Source organism: Triticum aestivum, chromosome 1B, assembly GCF_018294505.1.
Source record: "Triticum aestivum cultivar Chinese Spring chromosome 1B, IWGSC CS RefSeq v2.1, whole genome shotgun sequence".
In the NCBI taxonomy this organism is placed as follows: domain Eukaryota; kingdom Viridiplantae; phylum Streptophyta; class Magnoliopsida; order Poales; family Poaceae; genus Triticum; species Triticum aestivum.
The window spans coordinates 333,841,813-333,866,231 of NC_057795.1; the positions used below are offsets into that span (position 1 = coordinate 333,841,813).

Genomic DNA, 24,419 nt, shown 5'->3' on the forward strand with positions numbered 1-24,419 from the left:
TTCAGCTGACGAGGTAGCTTTCGTTTCAAGAGCTTATGACAATCGGTGCTCTAATTGACTGAGCAGATGAATCTTTTGAGCTCTTTGTTGTGTTATGCCAAACATGTCCCAATAGATCAATGCTGGCCTACTTCATTAACAGTGATAATGCAAGCGTTTTTATTTTTTAAGTTGTTGATAGGTACTGCCAAAACGTTCAAAATGCAAAACTTCTCATATTTAGGAACAGAGGATGTTGACTGCGGAGTAGAAGGGTGACATTCCTGCTGAATGCCTTCGAAGTATTTTATGGTACTCCCTCCGTATGTAACACGTTTTTTGACACTACACTAGGGACAGATGGAGTAGTTATTAAGGGGTTGCATTTTCTTGACGCATAACATGACCATATTCTCTAACCAAGGTGTTGCGGTTTGCGGGTGTCGTATATTGGGACTCAAGAGGAAAGGCCAAGGACCAAGGTCATGCTGCCTTTGATCTTTGCTAGAAGAATTGTGCTATTTTTTGGCCAAGGAAAGCTCAAGAAAAAGAATCAATGTTAAACTTGTTTGAATATTAGTTACCCTACTGGGTTCTTTTGCCTTCTCGCCAGGGTTTTTTATCTTTTGGAATTCCACATGTGCCATTATGTAGTCTTAGGCAGCCTTATGACTGTCTACCTTCAGATTCGTTTTGCAAAATGAGCGGGAGAAAGGGTTCAAGATGATGGTTTGATCTGTGAAATTTAAATGTATATTCTGAAACTAATAATGGAATTAAAGTGTTTTATGTTCGCCCTAGAAACCCAGTTATGGACTGATTTGCTGTTCATCCCCACAAAGGCAAACGGGAAATTACCTTAATTGCCATCCATTATGTGGTAAATGTATGCATCAAGATAATTGTTACTGAGCACAAAGCAATACATGTTGCAAATCACAAAGCATTGTCTAGTGATGGACAATAATATAAGCTGACAAAGGGTAATGGAGACCTAATGTTGTTTCATGTAGTGCAATAACCAATAACAGCTTAATTCCTGCTACAAACAGAATTCTAGGTTGGAAACTATGGCCTCCTAACACAATCAGCAAAATAGCAAGAGTCAGGCCAGTCTCGGAGAAAATCAGATGTGAGTATGTGACGGTGTGAAGTTCATAAATAGCATTGCATATAACAACAGCTTCAACCATCCAGGTTCCGTGTGTACAATGAGTACAGAGTTTTCGCAACTCTTGTCATCAGATGTATTTCACTCAAAAGGGGGTAAAAAGACTAATAAAACAAGCACGTTTGGCAGTACATCCTTGGAAATAACCAAAGCCCAGATTATTTTTGTCAACAAACATGATCTAAGTTACACCGCTGAACCTAGTTAATGTGGCAGCATGGCAATCGACCTGGAGTTTGCACGGTGTTCCGTTGCTCTTCACCACAAGCCTCTAGGGTTTAGTTCCACCTTGGATAATGGACGTCGCGAGAAGACTGGGATGGCTGCACGCTCTGGCTGTTGGCACCAATGAAGCCTTGCAGAAGGCTCTGTGCCACTCTCACTTGGTCCGGCATACCTTGGATCTCCATGATGGATTCCGAAGAACCGGGACGGGCTTCAAGTAACTTCATTCTTGCACCAGAGATCTGAGATCGAGAACTTGCATGAGAAAAACTTATAAACTATTACAGGGAATAAAATAATGAAGACTGGCTCAATGGATGACGCAGTCCCATTTGTAGTTCAGAAAGATCAGAGCATAGCTGGTACCTGGCGGATCTCTGCTAGATTGACACCACCAGCTCCAACAATAGATTCCAGAGAACTATTTGGAATCCTCAGCTCAACAGAGCTACTTGAATACCTGCCAAAAGGATTATCTCTCAATGACAATTCCACGTAGCATTTCAGAAGGGAGATGAGCTGCGAAAACATACCCTGTAACATCTGCCGCTCTTTGATAATCCTCACGTCCATGCATCTGCCCGGCAGCCTGAAGAGTGAAATTTGAATCTATTCAGCACTGAAGCAAATGAGAACCAAATTTATTCAGATGCACATGTCCACGCGTGTGAATCAGCATAAACAGAACCAGACAAGGAAAGTCGATAATATAAGTAAAGACCGACACCAAATCAAGAAAACAGTGAACATCAACTAGAATGATATGAATGCAGATCAGTATAACCTACGGATATTTTTTCCCTCTTCAGGAATCCCAACCAGTTATGGAAGAATTGCATACACTACACAGTTTCAGGTTTCCAATGAAAACTATGAGGTGAGGGCCATTTGCAAAACAGGGGAACTGACGCATTAAACTGTACCTCAGTGTAATCATAAGCATTGGAATTTCCAGCTCTGGTGACGCCTAATTGTTGCATATTACTATTCCCAGCTCTTGAGAGGCCTAATTGCTGAATGCCTCTACTAGAATAGCTATCAGTAGGCATATGGTCATGATAAGAACGATGCGACATGTAATCAGCACCAGGACTAACAGGCAAGGGCATTTCTCTAGTAGGCAAGCGAGCAGATGCTGCATATCTATCATAAGAAGCAGATGGTGGAGCGTCGCTAGCAAATGGACTTCCACTAGGATACTCTCTTCTTTTAGAGAAGTAATCTACTGAATCATGGGGTTTATTGTTTGGTCTGCCATATGGTGTATCGTTGGCAGGTCTCCCATATGGTGTGTCGTTGGCAGGTCTCCCATATGGTGTGTCGTTGGCAGGTCTTCCATATGGTGGATCATTGGCTGGTCTCCCATATAGTGGATCATTGGCTGGTCTCCCATATAGTGGATCATTGGCAGGTCTTCCATATAGTGAATCACTGGCAAGCCCATATGGTTGATCAATGGCAAGCCGCCTTTGATATGGGGAATCATTAGCAGGCCTTCCATAAGGGGTATCATTGGCAGGCCTTCCATAAGGGGTATCATGGCAGGCCTTCCATAAGGGGCATCATTGGCAAGCCTTCCATATGGTGGATTGGCAGGTCTTCCGTACAGTGTGAATTCCCTGCTAGGAAATATATCAGCAGGAGGACCATCAAAAGAGGAAATTCCATCTCTGAGGATTCTATCTCTAAGCCTCGAAGCAATCTCTGTGATGGCTTTTCTTGCAATATCTGGAGACCCAGAAACCTGAAAGCTCGCAACACATGTAACAGCATAATAACAAGTCAAGAAACAAAAACATTAAAAAGGCAGATATTGAAACAATATGGACAACTTGATGAAGATACAATTGAATATAAATCACCTGCACAAGCTCATCGTGAAAAGATAAGTACTTTGGTTTATCTGCTTTCGAATAAACTCGGATTTCAGCCCCAATACGCCTTCTCATTTCAGTAATTACCTTCCCACCTTCCCCAATAATACAACCAACTTTTCTTGATGGTACAACAAGTCTTGTAACCAAGTTGTGCTCCTCAGAAGGTGCACTTTCTGAAGGTGCACTTACTGAAGGTTCACTTACTTTGCTCTCACTTACTTTACTATGGAGCAAAATAAGTGCCTCGATTGTTGGGGATACTGGATCAGCCGGAATCTGGATTGAAAAAATATGTGGGAGATAAAACTGTGAGGACTCAATTGTGAAGATTGGTATGATAAGGAGATAGCAATTTGAACAACCATCTACATCTTACCTCCTTGGATGAAATAACAATCAACCTTTCTCCAGAAGCATCTTTGGGCAACTCCTGAACCATAATGCGAGCACCAGTCTGCTGCTCTACCTGCCGAACATTTGCCCCACTTCTGCCAATAACAGGTCCAATAAGCTCAGAAGGGCACAGAATTTTAATAGAAAACTCTTCTGGTTCAGGAACAGGATATTGCAATGGTCCGTTTCTATATGGATCAAGCAAGGGCATTGGTGGTGGATGATCCACATGCAGGTGTGGTAACATATGATTTTCATGTGGTAGCGGTGGTGGGGACTCGCGCTTCCTTTGTGTGCTTGCATCTATAATTTCTTCAAGAGATGGATTTTCTTTACGAGGATGCCGATGGAGACGAGTAGATATCTCGTAGAGAGCTTTTCTTACAAGAGAAGGTGCACCAGATATCTGACATGATATAAGCAATTACGCATCAATATTATTAATGTCTAAAGATAATAAAGCACACAAAAGAGCATGTTGTAAGTGATAGATATCTTATTTTGGCCCTGTTTGTTTGGGCTTTTGCTTCTGCTTTTGCAGCTTTTCTACTTTGGCAAAAAAAGCCACAAAAGCTCCTAAATAGGGGCTTATGCAAAAAAGCACCTATTTAGGAGATTTTTAGGCTTTTTTGCCAAAGTGGAAAAGCTGAAAAAGCAAAAGCAAAACCCAAACAAACAGGGCCTTCAACTGAACTGGCAAATTTCTTGGTAAACTATAATCTAAAAATAAACTACTTGCTATATCAATTAACCCATGCCAGATACCAAACTCTAAAATCCAATTATTTAGGAATTTAACAAGGAATATAAACATAACGGAGAACTTCTATAGTAAAATAAATTGATACAGTAGAGTAATGAATCCAAATCTAAGCTAAACAGAAGCAATACAAAACCTGGAGATCAATACAAGCAAAAGACATTACAAGCTGGAACACAACACAACGAAGGATATTTTGCTATTAAAACAAATTTACCTGCACCAATTCATCACTCTTAAGTGCACACTGAGGAAGGTTTTCCGATGGTAAGACACGGATCCCTGCACCAGTATCATTTCGCAATTGTTGTATAATAGAGCCACCTTTTCCCAGCAGGCAGCCAACTTGATTGCCTGGAACCAAAATTCGAGCAGTCACATCACCAGCAGTTTCAGAATTCTCATAGGAAACTCCATCGTTGGAATCTTCATCAGCAGCAATCTTATCATGTATCTTCAACAACGCATCTTGAGCAAAACAACGGGGCTTCATGTTCTCTGAGCCATCAACATTAGAAATATTTTGAATAGCTTGGTCGGAGTTATTTTGGTAATCAAATATAATAATTACTCTCTCGTCTGCACCAGGAATAGAATCAGCAACCCTTATCTTTGCTTTAGTCTCCTCTCTAAGGGCCTTAACAACATGACCACCTCTCCCCAAGACACCGCCGATCTTTTTTCCTGGGCACAATATCCTGTAAACGGTTTCTATTGGCTGAGAGGACATATGTCCGCCATCCTGCCTGTAGTTTAGCCGTTTCCTCTTTCCATCATCAGAATTGAAACGAGTCCTCTTTTTGGAAGTACTTTGATTGTGTCTTCTAGAGTTATCATAATCCATCAGTCTACATAAAGAAAGGTCCATCAGTATAAAGAAACTGTAGAGGTAGCAAAGAAGGTGTTGGGCAGCCTACGATTCCATTACTCCATTAGCTGTCTGATTATGACACATGCATAACCTTCTCACTTGTGCGTACCTCAAAATTGAGATATTGCTGATAAATGCTCATGTTGCTACTTAGACTACGGAAAACTGCTGTAGTTTGTTCACAAGTGCAAGAAAAGGTATAATTTTTTGTAGTCAAATGACTGTTTTCAGGTAGGTTACCAGATTCAAATCTATCAACTGTAACTAAACTAATAAGATCCTCACGGTTTCATCCAGAGCTCCCACCTACTGTATTTCATTCAAATGAAACACTACCACTATGTAATTGGCACAAAGAAACATGGTGCATGTAACACTGCATAAACGGAGTATCAATCGGAAGTACTTGGGAGTTTGGAGTGCAAATCCAGTGCAAGAATTAGTCATAGTATATATCAAAGTGCCAAAAGGACATGTAATTTGAACGAATAATGAAAGCAAGCACTTAAAGATGAAATATGCACAGGGCATAGTGGTGATAAATGACTTAACATCATAACATAGCTTTGCAAGGGAAAGGTAAAACTGCATAAAACTTAAGCAATCATAATTTCATAGAGATCTGAATGGTACAAAATAAGTACGCAATCATAATTCTGTCAGTTTATGGATGCAAAGATGTCCTATCTTTACAATGATAGAAGAACTGTTAGGCAACCGGAAAGATAAGGCTTGAATTTATAGTATGTACAGAATAACATCAAGAGAAGCTACAGTGCTGAGTGAATAAGGCCAAATATCCCTAGAAAGGAAAAAAAAAAGGCATCCAAGCATATGGGACTTGCAGCAGCTCCATGTGAAGTGAAATCTACAGTAACTTGGCTTTGCATCTATAAGTGGTAAGAGTTGATAGTGATAATTATAGCTCATCAGCCCACCACATAAAGCAACATGCCAAATTCACAAACACATAACCAAATAAGCAAACAGGTGCGCTAAATTGACCTAGACCTTTTCAGCACGCTTACATATATGACTTGAAGAAACTCCACTGATATACTAGGTCACAACAAGCAAAAAAACGACAGTTTGACCTCGCATATCAGCTCACTACCTCATCCAGCCATGAAATTTTGTTTGGCAAACTGAAGGATCTCAACCTGGATTCAGAAAAGGCGCCAGATTGACCACACAAGTCCAGGCGTGTGGGCAGAATTGCTCACACGCACAGATTCACTCACACCCATCGAAGACGCCAAACAAAAGAAGCAGTATTTACAGCCCCCCGCGACACAATCTCCATCCTTGGGGACCGGCATATCGCACTCACAAACCTAGTTTCTAGTGCCGGATCTAGATGGTGCGTCGGCTGTCGCGCCCAAAATTCGTGGAGGTTAAATTAGGGTGGGAGCAATTCCATGGATAACAAGAAGCTCATACCTTCAAAACTAATGACGAAGATGGCGGCGGCGGCGGCGGCGGCTGGGGGATACGGCAGGGCCGCGGTGCCGCGATAAGGTTGAAGGCGGCGACGCGCGTGACAGGGGTTGGGGGCTCAGGGGCGTGAGGCGTATGCGATGCCACGGCAAGGCGGCAGCTGGAGCTAGGGCACCGGGGAAGAAGAGGAAATTTCTCAACGGGACGGCGCAGAGGAAAAGTCGCTGTGGGAAGAGATGGATTTTGACGGGGACGAGGAAGACGAAAGGAAAAAAATATATATCCTAAATTCATAACCAGGTGCACTTTTTTTTTTAGGGTATAACCAGGGGCACATGAGATAGAGCAACGCTACACCTAAGACCGACCATAGTGGGAGTAAGAGCATCTCCAACAGCCGCGCTAAACAAACGCCGCGCCGTAAATTAGGCCATTTTAGCGCGCGCGCAACCCGGGGTGGCTCCAGCGGACGCGCAATAACCGCGTGCGCGCTATAAGGAGTTGGGTGCGCGGTCGGATTCGCTATCTCGCGCGGTGTATTTGGGGCCCCCTCTTCGGCGCGCGACACACTCGAGCGCTCGTGCCACACTCTCTCCTCTCCGCCTCCTACGACATGGATGGCGGTGGCCTTGGCGGCATGGGTGGCGGTGGCCTTGGTGCCATGGGTGGCATGGGTGGCTTCAGAGGTACCATGAGCGGTTTAGGCGCCATGGGAGGCATGGGTGCACCTCCGGCCGCCATGGGAGGCATGGGTGGCTTTGGAGCACCCCCCGACGCTATGGCCGCCATGGGAGGCTTGAGTTTTGCTTCTCTCATGGGAGGCATGGGTGCACCTCCGGCCGCCATGGACTTTCCGGGCATGCTTGGTAGTATAGATTGTATGCACTGGAAGTGGAAGAACTGTCCATTTGCTTGGCAAGGGCAGTACAAGGGGCATGTGAAAGGTGACACTGTTATACTTGAAGTTGTGGCTTCACAAGATCTCTAGATATGGCATTCTTTCTTCGACATGGCTGGTTCTCAGAATGATATTAGTGTTCTTCAGCGATCTCTGGTGTTTGCAAGGCTTGCAGAAGGCCACTCCCCGGAGGTCAACTTTGAGGTCAATGGCCACCATTACAACAAGGGATATTACCTAGCTGATGGTATTTATCTATAGGATCGAAAGTAGGTCTAGAGGGGGGTGATTAGACTACTTGACCAGATAAAAATCCAGCCTTTTCCAATTTTAAGTCTTGGCAGATTTTAGCAACTTAGCACAAGTCAAGCAATCAACCTACACATGCAAGTCTAAGAGTGTAGAAGCGGAAAGTAAAACATTGCATATGAAGGTAAAGGGAAGGGTTTGGAGAAGGCAAACGCAATGTAGACATGGAGAATTTTGGCGTGGTTCCGATAGGTGGTACTATCGTACATCCACGTTGATGGAGACTTCAACCCATGAAGGGTAATGGTTGCGCGAGTCCACGGAGGGCTCCACCCATGAAGGGTCCACGAAGAAGCAACCTTGTCTATTCCACCATGGCCATCGCCCACGAAGGACTTGCCTCACTCGGGTAGATCTTCACGAAGTAGGCGATCTCCTTGCCCTTGCAAACTCCTTGGTTCAACTCCACAATCTTGACGGAGGCTCCCAAGTGACACCTAACCAATCTAGGAGACACCACTCTCCAAAAGGTAATAGATGGTGTGTTGATGATGAACTCCTTGCTCTTGTGCTTCAGATGATAGTCTCCCCAACACTCAACTCTCTCTCACAGATTTGGCTGTGGTGGAAAGATGATTTGAGTGGAAAGCAACTTGGGAAGGCTAGAGATCAACATTCTTGTGGTTGGATTGGAATGTATTGGTCTCAACACATGAGTATGTGGTTCTTTCCCAAAAAATGAGTAGTGGAAGTGTAGGCACGTTTTGATGGCTCCCTCTTTGATAGAGAAGGGGGTGGAGGGGTATATATAGCCTCCACAGAAACCATTACACACATTTGACCCAACTCGGTCAGACTGAATAGGTGAACTCGGTGAGACCGATTTAGTTCAAAATGTGAACGTTAGGATTCTCAGTGGGACCGACATGATCAACTCGGTGGGACCAATGAGCTAGGGTTAGGGCAAAACTGAAGGAAATATGCCCTAGAGGCAATAATAAAGTTATTATTTATTTCCTTATTTCATGATAAATGTTTATTATTCATGCTAGAATTGTATTAACCGGAAACATAATACATGTGTGAATACATAGACAAACATAGTGTCACTAGTATGCCTCTACTTGACTAGCTCATTAATCAAAGATGGTTATGTTTCCTAACCATAGATATGTGTTGTCATTTGATTAATGGGATCACATCATTAGGAGAATGATGTGATTGACATGACCCATTTCGTTAGCCTAGCACTTGATCGTTTAGTATGTTGCTATTGTTTTCTTCATGACTTATACATGTTCCTGTAACTATGAGATTATGCAACTCCCGTTTACCGGAGGAACACTTTGGGTGCTACCAAACGTCACAAGTAACTGGGTGATTATAAAGGAGTACTACAGGTGTCTCCAAAGGTACATGTTGGGTTGCCGTATTTCGAGATTAGGTTTTGTCACTCCGATTGTCGGAGAGGTATCTCTGGGCCCTCTCGGTAATGTACATCACTATAAGCCTTGCAAGCAATGTAGCTAATGAGTTAGTTATGGAATGATGCATTACGTAACGAGTAAAGAGACTTGCCGGTAACGAGATTGAACTAGGTATTGGATACCGACGATCGAATCTCGGGCAAGTAACATACCGATGACAAAGGGAACAACGTATGTTGTTATGCGGTTTGACCGATAAAGACCTTCGTAAAATATGTAGGAGCCAATATGAGCATCCAAGTTTCGCTATTGGTTATTGACCAAGAATAGTTCTAGGTCATGTCTACATAGTTCTCGAACCCGTAGGGTCCGCACGCTTAAGGTTTCGATGACAGTTATATTATGAGTTTATGAGTTTTGATGTACCGAAGGAGTTCAGAGTCCCGGATGAGATCGGGGACATGACAAGGAGTCTCGAAATGGTCGAGACGTAAAGATCGATATATTGGACGACTATATTCGGAGTTCGGAAAGGTTCCGAGTGATTCGGGTATTTTCGGGGGTACCGGGGAGTTACGGGAATACGAGGAAGAAGCAATGGGCCTCATGGGCCAAGTGGTGGAAGAGAGGAGGCAGGGCGCGCGGCCCCCCTAGCCCAAACCGAATTGGACTAGGGGGCCGGCCCCCCTTTCCTCCTTTTCCTCCCTCTCCTTCCTTCTCCTTCTCCTTCCCTTCCTTCCCCTCTCCTAGTTGGACTAGGAAAGGAGGGAGTCCTACTCCCACCGGGAGTAGGACTCCTCCCTGGCGCGCCCTCCCTTGGTCGGCCGCCCCCTCCCCCTTGCTCCTTTATATACGGGGGCAGGGGGGCACCCCATGACACACAAGTTGATCTACGGATCGTTCCTTAGCCGTGTGCGATGCCCCCCTCCACCATATTCCACCTCAGTCATATCGTCGCGGAGTTTAGGCGAAGCCCTGCGCCGGTAGAGCATCATCATCGTCACCACGCCGTCGTGCTGACGGAACTCATCCCCGACGCTTTGCTGGATCGGAGCCCGGGGATCGTCATCAAGCTCAATGTGTGCCGAACTCGAAGGTGCCGTACGTTCGGTACTTGGATCGGTCGGATCGTGAAGACGTACGACTACATCAACCGTGTTGTCATAACGCTTCCGCTTACGGTCTACGAGGGTACATGGACAATACTCTCCCCTCTCGTTGCTATGCCATCATCATGATCTTGCGTGTGCGTAGGAAAGTTTTTGAAATTACTACGTTCCCCAACAGTGGCATCCGAGCCTAGGTTTTATGCGTTGATGTTATATGCACGAATAGAACACAAGTGAGTTGTGGGCGATACAAGTCATACTGCTTACCAGCATGTCATACTTTGGTTCGGCGGTATTGTTGGATGAAGCGGCCCGGACCGACATTACGCGTACGCTTACGCGAGACTGGTTTTACCGCCGTGCTTCGCACACAGGTGACTAGCGGGTGTCTGTTTCTCCAACTTTAGTTCAACCGAGTGTGGCTACGCCCGGTCCTTGCGAAGGTTAAAACAACACTAACTTGACAAACTATCGTTGTGGTTTTGATGCATAGGTAAGAACGGTTCTTGCTAAGCCCGTAGCAGCCACGTAAAATATGCAACAACAAAGTAGAGGACGTCTAACTTGTTTTTGCAGGGCATGTTGTGATGTGATATGGTCAAGACGTGATGCTATATTTTATTGTATGAGATGATCATGTTTTGTAACCGAAGTTATCGGCAACTGGCAGGAGCCATATGGTTGTCGCTTTATTGTATGAAATGCAAACGCCCTGTAATTGCTTTACTTTATCACTAAGCGGTAGCGATAGTCGTAGAAGCAATAGATGGCGTAACGACAACGATGCTACGATGGAGATCAAGGTGTCGCGTCGGTGACGATGGTGATCACGATGGTGCTTTGAAGATGGAGATCACAAACACAAGTTGATGATGGCCATATCATATCACTTATATTGATTGCATGTGATGTTTATCTTTTATACATCTTATTCTGTTTTGTTTGACGGTAGCATTATAAGATGATCTCTCACTAATTATCAAGAAGTGTTCTCCCTGAGTATGCACCGTTGTGAAAGTTCTTCGTGCTGAGACACCACATGATGATCGGGTGTGATAGGCTCTACGTTCAAATACAACGGGTGCAAAACAGTTGCACACGCGGAATACTCAGGTTAAACTTGACGAGCCTAGCATATACAGATATGGCCTCGGAACACGGAGACCAAAAGGTCGAACGTGAATCATATAGTAGATATGATCAATATAGTGATGTTCACCATTGAAACTACTCCATCTCACGTGATGATCGGACATGGTTTAGTTGATTTGGATCACGTAATCACTTAGAGGATTAGAGGGATGTCTATCTAAGTGGGAGTTCTTTAGTAATATGATTAATTAAACTTAAATTTATCATGAACTTAGTCCTGGTAGTATTTTGCAAATTATGTTAGATCAATAGCTTGCATTGTTGCTTTCATATGTTTGTTTTTGATATGTTCCTAGAGAAAATTGTGTTGAAAAATGTTAGTAGCAATGATGTGGATTGGATCCGTGATCGGAGGTTTATCCTCATTGCTGCACAGAAGAATTATGTCCTTAATGCACCGCTAGGTGACAGACCTATTGCAGGAGCAGATGCAGACGTTATGAACGTTTGGCTAGCTCAATATGATGACTACTTGATAGTTTAGTGCACCATGCTTAATGGCTGAGAATCGGGACTTCAAAGACGTTTTGAACGTCATGGACCATATGAGATGTTCCAGGAGTTGAAGTTAATATTTTAAGAAAATACCCGAGTTGAGAGATATGAAGTCTCCAACAAGTTCTATAGCTAAAAGATGGAGGAGAATCGCTCAACTAGTGAGCATGTGCTCAGATTGTCTGGGTACTTCAATCGCTTGAATCAAGTGGGAGTTAATCTTCCAGATAAGATAGTGATTGACAGAGTTCTCTAGTCACCATCACCAAGTTAGTAGAACTTTGTGATGAACTATAGTATGCAAGGGATGACGAAAATGATTCCTGAGCTCTTCGTGATGTTGAAATCGACGAAGGTAGAAATCAAGAAAGAGCATCAAGTGTTGATGGTTGACAAGATCACTAGTTTCAAGAAAAGGGCAAAGGGAAAGAAAGGGAACTTCAAGTGGAAAGACAAGCAAGTTGCCACTCCCACGAAGAAGCCCAAAGCTGAACCAAAGCCTGAAACTGAGTGCTTACACTGCAAAGGAAATGGTCACTGGAAGCGGAAATGCCCTGAAAATTTGGTGGATAAGAAGGATGGAAAGTGAACAAGGGTATATTTGATATACAGGTTATTGATATGTGCCTTACTAGTGTTTATAGTAGCCCCTGAGTATTTGATACTTGTTCGGTTGCTAAGATTAGTAACTCGAAACAGGAGTTACAGAATAAACAGAGACTAGTTGAAGGGGAAGTGACGATGAGTGTTGGAAGTAGTTCTAAGATTGATATGATCATCATCGCACACTCCCTATACTTTCGGGATTAGTGTTAAACCTAAATAAATGTTATTTGGCGTTTGCATTGAGCATGAATATGATTTGATCATGTTTATTGCAATACGGTTATTCATTTAAAGTTAAAGAATAATTGTTATTCTGTTTACATGAATAAGACCATCGATGGTTATACACCCAATGAAAATAGTTTGTTGGATCTTGATCGTAGTGATACACATATTCATAATATTGATGCCAAAAGATGCAAAGTTAATAATGATAGTGCAACTTATTTGTGGCACTGCCGTTTGGGTCATATCGGTGTAAAGCGCATGAAGAAACTCCATAAAGATAGATTTTCGGAATCACTTGGGTATGAATCATTTGATGCTTGCGAACCGTGCCTTTTGGGCAAGATGACTAAAACTCCGTTCTCCGGAACAATGGAACAAGCTACTGACTTATTGGAAATAATACATACCGATGTATGCAATCCAATGAGTGTTGATGCTCGTGGCAAGTATCATTATTTTCTGACCTTCACAAGATGATTTGAGAAGATATGGGTATATCTACTTGATGAAACATAAGTCTGAAATATTTGAAAGGTTCAAAGAATTTCAGAGTGAAGTGGAGAATCATCGTAACAACAAAATAAAGTTTCTGTGATTTGATCACGGAGACAAATATTTGAGTTACCAGTTTGATCTTCAATTAAAACAATGTGGAATAGTTTCACAAACTCACGCCACCTGGAACACCACAATGTAATGGTGTGTCCGAATGTCGTAATCGTACTTTACTAGATATATGGTGCGATCTATGATATCTCTTATCAGTTTACCACTATCGTTTTGGGGTTATGCATTAGAGACAGCTGCATTCACGTTTAATAGGGCACCATCTAAATCCATTGAGACGACACCGTATGAACTATGGTTTAGCAGTAAACCCAAGTTATCGTTTCTTAAAGTTTGGGGCTACGATGCTTATGTGAAAAAGTTTCATCCTGATAAGCTCAAACCCAAATCGGAGAAGTGCATCTTCATAGAATACCCAAAGGAAACTGTTGGGTACACCTTCTATCACAGATCCGAAGGCAAGATATTCGTTGCTAAAATGGATCCTTTCTAGAGAAGGAGTTTCTCTCGAAAGAAGTAAGTGAGAGGAAAGTAGAGCTTGATAAGGTAATTGTACCTTCTCCAGAATTGGAAAATAGTTCATCACTGAAATCAGTTCCAGTGATTCCTACACCAATTAGTGAGGAAGCTAATGATGATGATCATGAAACTTCTGATCAAGTTACTACAGAACCTCGTAGGTCTCCCAGAGTACGGTCCGCACCAGAGTGGTACGGTAATCCTATTCTGGAAGTCATGTTACTTGACCATGACGAACCTACTAACTATGAGGAAGCGATGATGAGCCCAGATTCCGCAAAATGGCTAGAGGCCATGAAATCTGAGATGGGATCCATGTATGAAAACAAAGTATGGAGTTTGGTTGACTTGCCCGATGATCGGCAAGCCATTGAGAATAAATGGATCTTTAAGAAGAAGACTGACGCTGATGGTAATGTAACTGTCTATAAAGCTCGACTTGTTGCAAAAAGGTTTTCGACAAGTTCAAGGGGTTGACTACGATGAGACTTTCTCACCCGTAGCGATGCTTAAGTCTGTCCGAATCATGTTAGCAATTGCTGCATTTTATGATTATGAAATTTGGCAAATGGATGTCAAAACTGCATTCTTGAATGGATTTCTGGAAGAAGAGTTGTATATGATGCAGCCAGAAGGTTTTGTTGATCCAAAAGGTGCTAACAAAGTGTGCAAGCTCCAGCGATCCATTTATGGACTGGTGCAAGCATCTCGGAGTTGGAATAAACGCTTTGATAGTGTGATCAAAGCATATGGTTTTATACAGACTTTTGGAGAAGCATGTATTTATAAGAAAGTGAGTGGGAGCTCTGTAGCATTTCTGATACTATATGTAGATGACATATTGTTGATCGGAAATGATATAGAATTTCTGGATAGCATAAAGGGATACTTGAATAAAAGTTTTTCAATGAAAGACCTCGGTGAAGCTGCTTACACATTGAGCGTCAAGATCTATATAGATAGATCAAGACACTTGATAAGATTTTTCAATGAGTACATACCTTGATAAATTTTTGAAATAGTTCAAAATAGAACAGTCAGAGAAGGAGTTCTTGCCTGTGATGCAAAGGTGTGAAGTTGAGTAAGACTCAAGACCCGACCATGGCAGATAATAGAAAGAGAATGAAAAGTCATTCCCTATGCCTCAGTCATAGGTTCTATAAAGTATGCTATGCTATGTGCCAGACCTATTGTATACCTTGCTCTGTATTTGACAAGGGAGTACAATAGTGATCTAAGAGTAGATCACTGGACATTGGTCAAGAATATCCTTAGTGAGGACTAAGGAAATATTTCTCGATTATGGAGGTGATAAAAGAGCCCGTCGTAAAGAGTTATATTGGTGCAAGCTTTTACACCGATACAGATGACTCTAAGTCTCAATCTGGATACATATTGAAAGTGGGAGCAATTAGCTAGAGTAGCTCCGTGCAGAGCATTGTAGACATAGAATATTTGCAAAATACATACAGCTCTGAATGTGACAGACCCGTTGACTAAGCTTCTCTCACGAGCAAAACATGATCACACCTTAGTACTCTTTGGGTGTTAATCACATAAGCGATGTGAACTAGATTATTGACTCTAGTAAACCCTTTGGGTGTTGGTCACATGACGATGTGAACTATGGGTGTTAATCATATACAGATATGAGTATTGATGTTAAATCACATGGCGATGTGAACTAGATTATTGACTCTAGTGCAAGTGGGAGACTGAAGGAAATATGCCCTAGAGGCAATAATAAAGTTATTATTTATTTCCTTATTTCATGATAAATGTTTATTATTCATGCTAGAATTGTATTAACCGGAAACATAATACGTGTGTGAATACATAGACAAACATAGTGTCACTAGTATGCCTCTACTTGACTAGCTCATTAATCAAAGATGGTTATGTTTCCTAACCATAGACATGTGTTGTCATTTGATTAATGGGATCACATCATTAGGAGAATGATGTGATTGACATGACCCATTTTCGTTAGCCTAGCACTTGATCGTTTAGTATGTTGCTATTGCTTTCTTCATGACTTATACATGTTCTTGTAACTATGAGATTATGCAACTCCCGTTTACCGGAGGAACACTTTGGGTGCTACCAAACATCACAATGTAACTGGGTGATTATAAAGGAGTACTATAGGTGTCTCCAAAGGTACATGTTGGGTTGGCGTATTTTGAGATTAGGTTTTGTCACTCTGATTGTTGGAGAGGTATCTCTGGGCCCTCTCGGTAATGCACATCACTATAAGCTTTGCAAGCAATGTAGCTAATGAGTTAGTTACGGAATGATGCATTACGTAACGAGTAAAGAGACTTGCCGGTAACGAGATTGAACTAGGTATTGGATACCGACGATCGAATCTCGGGCAAGTAACATACCGATGACAAAGGGAACAACGTATGTTGTTATGCGGTTTGACCGATAAAGATCTTCGTAGAATATGTAGGAGCCAATATGAGCATCCAGGTTCCGCTATTGGTTATTGACCAAGAATAGTTCTAGGTTATGTCTACATAGTTCTCGAACCCGTAGGGTCCGCACACTTAAGGTTTCGATGACAGTTATATTATGAGTTTATGAGTTTTGATGTACCGAAGGAGTTCAGAGTCCCGGATGAGATCGGGGACATGACGAGGAGTCTCGAAATGGTCGAGACGTAAAGATCGGTATATTGGACGACTATATTCGGAGTTCGGAAAGGTTCTGAGTGATTCGGGTATTTTCGGGGTACCGGGGAGTTACGGGAATACGAGGAAGAAGCAATGGGCCTCATGGGCCAAGTGGTGGAAGAGAGGAGGCAGGGCGCGCGGCCCCCCTAGCCCAAACCGAATTGGACTAGGGGGCCGGCCCCCCTTTCCTCCTTTTCCTCCCTCTCCTTCCTTCTCCTTCTCCTTCCCTTCCTTCCCCTCTCCTAGTTGGACTAGGAAAGGAGGGAGTCCTACTCCCGGTGGGAGTAGGACTCCTCCTTGGCGCGCCCTCCCTTGGCCAGCCGCCCCCTCCCCCTTGCTCCTTTATATACGGGGGCAGGGGGGCACCCCATGACACACAAGTTGATCTACGGATCGTTCCTTAGCCGTGTGCTGTGCCCCCCTCCACCATATTCCACCTCGGTCATATCATCACAGAATTTAGGCGAAGCCCTGCGCTAGTAGAGCATCATCATCGTCACCACGCCGTCGTGCTGGCGGAACTCATTCCCGACGCTTTGCTGGATCGGAGCCCAGGATCGTCATCAAGCTGAACGTGTGCTGAACTCAGAGGTGCCGTACGTTCGGTACTTGGATCGGTCGGATCGTGAAGACGTACGACTACATCAACCGCGTTGTCATAACGCTTCTGCTTACGGTCTACGAGGGTACGTGGACAATACTCTCCCCTCTCGTTGCTATGCCATCACCATGATCGTGCGTGTGTGTAGGAATTTTTTTGAAATTACTATGTTCCCCAACAAAAACCTCATCTCGGTGTGACCGATTGCATGAACTCGTTGAGACCGATTTCAGCAATAAGCAAGCAAAGAGTTGGTCAGGCAAACTCGGTGGGACCGATCGCTCATTTCGGCAAGAACAAAACGTTACGAAGGGAAATAGAGAGTTTGCATTATGAACTCAGTGGGACCGATCGCTCATTTCGGTAAGAACAAAATGTTACGAAGGGAAATAGAGAGTTTGCATTGTGAACTCGGTGGGACCGATCGCTCATTTTGGTAAGACCGAAACGTTACGAAGGGAAACAGAGAGTTTGCAATCCTGTCTCAGTGAGATCGAAATCCCTATCGGTGAGACTGAACTGGTTAGGATTTCTGGCAGTGGCTATGTCAAAGGAACTCGGTGGCGTCAGATATATCAAATCGGTGGGGCCGAGTTTGACTTTAGGTTTAGGACATATTTGAAATTGAGAAAGTGGTTGAGGGCTTTGGAGCATATCACTAAGCATTTTGAGCAAGTAGACCATTAAGCAACACCTCATCCCCTTTTAATAGTATTGGCTTTTCCTATGGACTCAATGTCATCTTGGATCACTAAAATAGAAATGAAGAGTCTTGAGCTTTTGCCAATATTTGTCCTTATCATTTTGAGGGGTCCACATCTCTAGACCATGCCATGCCATGCCAATCATTAAACTTTCTAAAATAATTAACTTGAATGGATATTAGTTCAATGAGCTATATGTTGTTATGAATTACCAAAACCACCCGGGGATTAGTTGCACTTTCACTATCCTTAGTGGTCCACTCTTGTGAAGAACATACCTAATCCGCAAGGAGAGAAGAGATAGAGGTTTGCCCAAATGCATGAGAGTGCTAGGAAGGATGTGGAACGTGCGTTCGGTGTTGGTGTGTCTCGGTGGGGTATCGTTTGCAACCCTGCATTGACATGGAGCACGAAGAAGCTTTGGGAGGTGATGACTGTTACTGTGATCATCCACAACATGATCGTGGAGGATGAGCGCGATGATAGCATCTATGACCAAGGGTTTGATTTTTAGGGTGAAAATGTTGAGCCTGAGCATGCACCTCCTACAACCTTTGAACGGTTTGTCGAGTTTCATCGGGAATTGCATGATTGTCATACTCATGTCCAGCTCCAGGATAACTTCGTTGAGCACATGTGGACTTACATTGGAAACCAATAGATCTATCTATCAGTTTAATTTCTTAGCGTGCAAACAATTTTCAATTGGATTGTAATAAGATTATTTGATATTATTTTTAATTCGATCGGGTTGTAATAGGACTATTTCGGACGTGCAACTATTGCCATGTTTAATTTCATGTATTTGTTATATCCTCGAATGGACGAGATGCGATCGAAATGCGACCGTGCATTGGGCGCACGGTCGGCGCATCCACAAATCCGGACGGACACGGCCCCATTGCCACCCCAAACGGACGAACGAACGTCCATTTGGGGTCGTGTGTTGGAGTTGGCCTAACTTCAAGAGTAACATTGGGTTCAACTCAGCAAATTTGCCTATGTGGCAATGAGTAACTTAGCTATTTACCGTAACATCACATATCCCAAGACAATATGAATCTATAACATAATAAATGAAACTTTACATGACATCACACGTATGTTACTACCCACCATGAAGGTAGTAACATAGCCTAAGTGTAAGTTACTCTCCACTGTGACTAGTCTAACAGAATTGATAGTTATGGATGACATGGCCTCACTTGGTTGGTTATTACAAGGCCATGGAGTAAACACAAAGATTGCATCCATGAACTACCCATAGTGGGAGTAGTATAAGTGATAAGATCACATATATTTAGGCAAAATAGATGATATGGCAAGTAATTAATGGGAAAGAGAGACATGTGGTAACATAGTGCTCCTCATAATGTTGCATCATATAACCATCTCAGGTACTTAAACATGTGGTAACATAGTACTCCTCATTACATGGTAACATAGTACTCCTCATTACATGGTAACATAGTACTCCTCATTACACTTAATGTTGTATCATATAACCATCCCATACATAAACTTATTATCATGATGAAGACCCACATCATATGCAAACGTGCAAAACCAAGTTAGACGTCCTCTAACGGTTTGGCAAAATTTATTTATGTGGTTGCTAGGGTTTCCGGATAACACTAACTGCCTATGTGCAAAATCAATGCGATAATTCTTGTTGCTAGATTAACTTTCAGGATGTATGAGAGAAGAGACTTAATTAAATATCTCTAGCCCCACACTAAACTTCGTTTAATACGCATGACCCCTAAAAGATCGTTCATCTTCATTGCCCTATTGTGTACATGACAGTTCACTATTATTGACTATGACGAAGTCCAAATAACTATTAGCATATTGTCGACAACCAGAGTCGACCGATTGTTGGAACTTTGTATAGAGCTACATCATGACGTCAATGAACTGAACTGAAGCAACACTTGAGGGAAGTATAACGATCGTTACCAAATCCAGAGTGCAGAAGAAGTAGACGGGTCGGTGTAGATCATACTTGGAGTCCCTCTAACCATTGATGACGATCCCATGAATCGCCCTCGAATGATCCATAAAATGGAAGACCGAAAGCACCACCTCTCTACTTGGTTGCAAGTGTACGGTCTTCATGATCCGGCAACGCTTCGCCGTCCAGAGCTAATCATCGCTAAAGAATTAGAGGGAGGAGATTAGAACCACACCGGGTTTCTAATTATGAGGATTAGAGGAACTAGGTCCATCTCTAATTAGTCAATTAGGACCAACTAAAACTAGAACTAGCTAGATGAACTAGAGGAGGCTCCAAAACTTATGTGTTCAAAAGTGCCCAAAACCTCTAGTATATATAGGTTGGAGGAGGGGAGAGGGGCGCCACATGGGGGGAGGGTTTCCTCCCCCTTAGGCCGGCCGAGGAAGGAGTTTTCCACTCCAATTTGGCCTCCCCTTAGCCTCAAAAAAGGCAAAGGGGTGGCGCCTCCCCTATTGGGCCCTCGTGGCCCAATTATCCTTCCACCACCTGGCCTTTTAAGACCTGTTGATGTTAAATTAAATATAAAATCCCTATAACAATTACTAGAGCATATTATATAATTTAACATCTCCAGAAATATTTTTCACATATATATTATTTATCGGTAATACATGGTATTACCCAATAAACTCTGAAACCCTTCTGGTAACCCCGAAACGCTTTCGGTTCCTCTAAAAAATATTATGAATATTAATAAAATAATTTCACAAATAAATCCTCGATACTCTCGTCCTACTAACACTCAACATATCATGATTACCTTAAGCTTGTGACTTGTAGTTTTGGTAAATTATAGACATGAACGAAACCCCTTCGTTCAATGACACATAGCGGAACCGTGGACGTCCATATCGATCCCTATGTACGAATGACATTCGAGTGAACCTTTGGTTATCATGTGATGTTCCCTTTGCTTGGCGATACTTTACAAAACCCGAGGAGTGTCTGTATCCTCATGAGTCATCCACATGCTCACTATACCGTTCCCCTTGTTACCGGTTTTGTTCTTCTTTCTCGTTGTGTGTTCCGGCATCCCTGTGACATAGTCACATGTGTCTATCCAGATGGTGGTTGATGCCATCACACCGAGAGGGCCCTAAGAATATCTCTCCATCGTCGGAGGAGCAAATCCCACTCTCGAGCTACCTAGTCGCTTGTCAAACTTTCCAATGAACCTGTAAGTTGTCGTTATGATCACCTAGTTATAGATGACGTTTGAGCAGCCCCAAAGTCCACCGTATGGTAGGAAGTGACTACGATACTCTCATGGTCTAAGGAACTAAAAACACATGTTAACACTCCGTGTTATAATAATTGATTTTAGATGAAATTATCTCAAAATATAACAAACAAGTTTGGGTCGACTCAATATGACCGTTCTTCTAACATCAAACTCTCAATGTTGTTCTAGGACAACCATTACACTTAACAATATCCTAAAATTAGGAAAACATGATCACCAACAACACTTGGGCCAGTCTTAGAGGCAACACTAGGAGTATATTCTTTACTGTTTATCATTCCACACATGCATATGAGGTTTCCGCAGAATCGCATATTCCAGGATCATAACAGTTATAACATGAAATATAAACTCTTAATTATGAAACCGGAAAAACAAATACAAGATTATTGCCTCTAGGGCATATTTCCAACAGCTACTCATAAGACATCATGGTGAACATATTTAGTGGGCATGGATAAATATGACAATCTAAAAATATGAATCATTCACCAATAAAACACACAACATCAACCACTATAACAACAAATAACACTGAGAGATAATAACAACAACCGATCTACACAAACTGTTCATAGATGGGACAGAGATAGATAGAGAGGTGGTGCTACTAATGTAGATGGTGAAGGTTATGTGGATGAAGATGCTCCCCTTGATGCACCAGTGATGACGATTGCTTCAAGATTGCACAATCAAAGGTGGTAGATATGGGTAGAAACAATCGTTCGGGAAGAACACCAGGGTTCCACTTTGAGACGGCGACGGGAAAATCTAGAAAAAACTTGTCTTTGCTTTTCTCTGAGAGAGGGAAATGTGCATCGAAGAGGGCACCTAGGGAGGATTATTGGGCCTAGGACTAGCACGCACCCCCAGGCCCTGACTTTGGCCCATAGTTCCTTTTGGTCCAAAAATGCATCTGTATTTTTTTACTTTGTCTTTCTCTACTTTCAGAAATTGATTTTATTGCAAAAATATTGTTCCCACTTCGAGCGGTGTAAGGGCATATTTCTCCCTAAGTAGTTTTGGTGATTGATGACAATGCTTTTGCGGACTAATCGTGTGCATTGAGCATTACAGATATCTCATGTCTAGGCATAAGATGATTCGGTGCCCCTCGGAGTCTATCGAAGACGGTTGCCTTCTACATTTATTTTTGGTGGATTTGAGTTGTAGGAAAGCCGTACTATTAAGACGGGGTCCACTTCGGAAAGGTTAGGGTGGAATCAACACGTACACATCTGTTCTTTTGCATCACCTTTCCTTCGCTTCATTGGAGCTCCTATCTGTTTTCCATGTCTGTGCACATTGAAGGCAGCAAGGTGCTAGTTTTCAGTGGCTAGCGGTAGTACTGCTCAAGGGAGCGGTAGTACCGCAGGTGCCAGCGGTAGTACCGCTCCAAGGATCGGTAGTACAACAGCCGCCAGCAGTTGTTGCATGCACCTACAGTAGTAGTTTTTTACTACCGCTCTCGAGCGGTAGTGTCACAAAACTGCGTATGGTACTACCGTGCCGGATTTGTGCATAGTCTCTGCTTCAGTGGAGGTAGACACGGAAGTAATTTTACTACCGCGCGACCTGCAGTACTACCGCTCGCTCTATAATTGCCATGTTTTATCCTACCAATTCTCACTTCTATGTGGTTCACTTGTTTGCTTTGGTCTTTACAATGACTTCTTTCGCTATTCTCTTTTGTTTGCGTTGTGTGTCATAGGTGGTGGCTCCGGTTCCAGTTCCAGATGCTCGAATCCCTCTCGTGATACGAGTTCCAAGCGACTTCGCAATCAAGCTGCACCTGAGGGGTCCAACTTCAAGAGGACTGCAACCAAGTTCAAGGAGCCCAATGTTAGTTGGGATGGGTTGCCTCAAGCAGAGTTTCAGATTCATCATAAGATCAACCCCTATGTCAACCCTAGGGTTCATGTCAAGGGCAATGACTTATTCTGGACCAACCAACAGACTCTCATCTTCCTAGATGTGATCAAGGCAAAGAAGAATATCTATGTACATGTTTAGTGGATTGACATGGATCATCTGAGGAAGGACCAGGCATATTTTGGTGAACCTCTGGACATGGTGGAGCAGCTTAACCTCGAGGAAATCATCTCTTTTCATCTCGACTATGATCCTGAGATTGTGGCTCGGTTCTTTGCTTCCGTCCACTTCCACACTAATGAGGAGTGGACAATGACTTGGATGACAAATGGTGAGAGGATGTCTGCTACCTAGAAGGAGTTCATGGATCTTTTGCACATTCGCGATGAGGGGCTTGAGAAGCCCATTGGTTTTCGCCTGCATGAAAATCCTCAAGCTGCCCCCAAGGAGAAGTTGCTGCCGTACCTTGTTGAGAAGGTGTCTGCCTCTGGCGAGGTATCTCATGTGCTGAACCCGTTTCTTGATGTCATGCACAGAATCTTTTGCAACACTCTATTTCCTCATATGGGAAACAAGGACCAGGTGCACTCCTATCTGGTGGATATGCTTCTCTTTTGTGAGAAAGGGCGGATTCGCATCCCTGGACCGCTTGATGTTTCCCACGTCATGTGGAGTGAGCTTCAGTCGGTTGTGTTTCACCATAAGGTCCCCATCTATGGTCCTTACTTGTTCTACTTGACCCGAGAGAAGTGGGCGGAGACCTTTCCTGGTGTGGATTTTCAGGCTCCCAACTGGATCCATCATGCGCCCATTCGGCTACGTCTCAAGGACAAGTGGGCTAACACTACCACTAAGCATGCCGCTGCCAACATGGATGTTGATGAGGATGAGGACAGTCCCGAGATGTATGAGCCCTCCTATGTTGAGCCATCTTGGGCCACGAATCTCAAGGACAAGATGAAGACTCTGTTTTGCATGCAGGCTAATGGCAGTATCTGACACATGTTGCTCAGAAGGAGAGTCGTCAGTGCGACAAGCCGATTCTGAGGAAGCTTGGCGAGACCATCTCGAGTGGGTCAGAGAAGAACATTACACTTGAAGCTGCTTGGATGAAGAAGAAGAACTTGCAGTGGGTTGATTCTGATGAGGAGTCTCTTCCAGCCGCATCAGAGGAGGAGTTTGTTGGATGATTGCTACTTCTTGAGCTTGCGTTGGTTTTTCCTTGAAGAGGAAAGGGTGATGCGGCAAAGTAGAGATAAGTATTTCCCTCAGTTAGAGAACCAAGGTATCAATCCAGTAGGAGAGAATGCACAAATCACCAATACCTGCACAAACAATCAA

General features: G+C 43.2%; 1 pseudogene across 1 annotated transcript; it reads right to left on the reverse strand.

Moving 5' to 3' along the window:
- Positions 1–1,120: 1,120 nt before the first annotated feature.
- On the reverse strand, positions 1,121–6,989 carry LOC123122317 (KH domain-containing protein At4g18375-like; annotated as a pseudogene). The gene is made up of 8 exons (XR_006460158.1): positions 6,717–6,989; positions 4,623–5,253; positions 3,629–4,051; positions 3,238–3,528; positions 2,299–3,119; positions 1,909–1,964; positions 1,742–1,835; positions 1,121–1,617 (listed from the first exon to the last, which is right to left on the reverse strand). The product of XR_006460158.1 is annotated as a KH domain-containing protein At4g18375-like (transcript).
- Positions 6,990–24,419: the final 17,430 nt, after the last annotated feature.